Here is a 2,744-nt window from a genome sequence, read left to right on the forward strand (position 1 = left end):
TTGATATCCAAACATTAATAAAGCAGCTCTGCACTGTTCTCATACGCCATGTTGAGAGCCATTGAGAGGCAATAGAAATGCTCCCAATCCCGTATAGCACCAAAAGAGTGGCTGCAACTCAGTTAATGTATACACTGTAGATGGATTAGACAGAAAGGGAACAGGTTTAAGAGGTTCAGTAACTATCATAATAAATATAAGAATTAATGAAACTTGGTTGTGATTGTTAACAGCTTCCTTCCAACAAACACACACATCCAGCAGCAGCAGCAGCAGCAGGTCTCAGTGAGAGGTCACAGGAGAATGACCCAGCTTATTAAAGCTAATGGTCGGGCCACTGGTGTGTAACAGCTCTGGAGTGCAGAATGACATCCCTCCACAATTACGCCACAGCAGCATGAGGCCACACTAGGTACCACTCCTGACAACAAGAGGGTGAGGCGCCTGATCAACACACCTGGATGGCTGAAGAGAGAGGAGACTTCTCACAGCAGCACATTAATGTGTCTGTGCTGCAGCATGCTGAGGGTAACAGCCTGAATTTGGTTTAATGTAATGTACTGTAGGCCTAATGGTGTGGGGAGTGATTTCCTGGCACACGTTCAATATCAAATGAGCATCATTTGAATGTCACAGAGTACCAAAGCTTTGTTCGTGACCAGGTGCACCTCTTCATGTGTTGTCAGAGGCGTAGCTGTAGAATAATGAGCTGCATGGTGCTCATCATCAGGAGATCATTTGACTTCAGTCTCCAGACCTCAACCCAACATGGCACATTGGAGCATCAGGGGAGAAGTTCAAAGAATGATTTCATTAATGAGAAATCAAGTAAATCAGGTTTGTAAAACACATATTGGCACACCAAGAAACACGTTGACAATGTTGACATGCAGATGCTAATAATGTTTACCCTGTTCTCCATCTAGTTTAGCATGTTGGCATGATAGTAGTCGCTAATTAGCACTAAACAAAAAAGGACAGCTGAGGCTGATTTGAATGTCGTTAGTTTACAGATATTGTGCTATGGCGCTAGATGAAAATTGTCAATACAGCACTTATCAAAACCAGAGATTAAAAACTACTTTACAGAAAATCACTGAAAATAAGTAAACCATAAAAATTCATATACACATGCATATACACATGCATATATGTATGCGTGCAATATTTCATACCTACATAAATACACACATGCAAACATATTTCCCGAGCCACATAAGTTAAATAAAGTCAGAAAAATTCAGCACCATTTTAACAGAGCCATAGCTACCATTTAAGATACTGGGGTCATACCCTTTGTATTTTTCAGGGAATCTGGGGGTTTTAACAGCCTGTTGGGAGTTTACATTCTTCTCATAAATAAATACATAAAAGATTCAGGATTTCTACTTTTATTTTTATCCCTGCCAGTATGAAAAAGGCTTTCACACAGCATTTCAAGATTCAATCATAGACTTTGTTTTGGTGCGCTCAACAACAAAACATATAATTACAGAACACACACAATAAAAAACGTTCTGCCACAATTACAATACAGTAACCATACAATAAATACAAGAGTACAACCAGTGCTATTGTGTTAGCGAGACGTTTTTGTCTCAACACTGTGGAGTATTTTACCTGAAGGTAGAAGACTCAATAGAAGGTTTGCTGAGTGTGATTTGTCCTTTAAAATGTCAACAGTTTTCAACAGAACCACAAACAACCTCCAAAATGATCATACAGCTTGGTGTACCTAATAAACTGGCAACATGTGTATGTAGTAGGGGTGTCGCTACATACCGGTATTGATGATAACCTTGATATTTGAAAATATAAATATTGATATCATGTTGCGTAAATAATCCAGCGCCTCTTAAATCCCACTCAACAGTTATGGTTACAGACTCTCTCTCCATCTCCCAAACTCATATTGTGAGTGTAATTCATGTGCCAAAAAAGGTACAAAATGCACAATAAACAAAGTTAAAGATGAATTTGACTGATATTTTCTATAGATATCGCGATAATATCCTTATCGTGAATTATTTTGGCCATGATAATCGTGTAGTGAAAATCTGATATTGTAACAGCCTTAGTATGTACAGTATATGTTAAACAACACAGGGGTTCACTGACCTCTCGTTTCACTCAACTCTCCAGGACCTCTTTGCTGTCCTGCAGACTGTAGAAGCAGATAGAAACACCACACAGCCCCCCTCCTTCATATCATGTCTGCTGTTTAGCAAAATAACCAACTGTGCCACCTTTCTGCCCACCCGGCATTACAGAAAAAACATCATTCAAAGCGGTGCAGGGCCTTGCTGTAAGCGGTTGGTGAGCACAAACTGTCAGATTAAGAGGTCTGAGAGGATCATCCGGCCAACACTTAGTCGGATTTCTAGCAAATTACCACCAGGCATGTTTGGGTCGACCCTTTGGCACCCTGGGGAGCATAATACTTCTGACACCCCACCTAGACATGTAAGGAAAAAACAAAAACAAGCCTGATCTGTTGGATCTTTAAAGTCTACAAGCAGCATCATGTAGCTTCTCTGCATGTGGCCGTTCAGGAGGGGTTGGACATTTTGCCACTGGAAAAAGAAGCTAAGCATTTAGGTGTCTTAACTATGGTCTAAAGTGCTAACAAGGGATTAGTGAGGTAAACGTTGAAAGAGGTTTAGCGCTCCATGCTTAGGACCAGTGCTGCTTCAGTAATTACACATCAGTTGCAAGGTGCGGCAAGCAGTTGGATGGGAGATCAT

Source organism: Sebastes fasciatus, chromosome 11 (assembly GCF_043250625.1).
Source record: "Sebastes fasciatus isolate fSebFas1 chromosome 11, fSebFas1.pri, whole genome shotgun sequence".
Taxonomy (NCBI): domain Eukaryota; kingdom Metazoa; phylum Chordata; class Actinopteri; order Perciformes; family Sebastidae; genus Sebastes; species Sebastes fasciatus.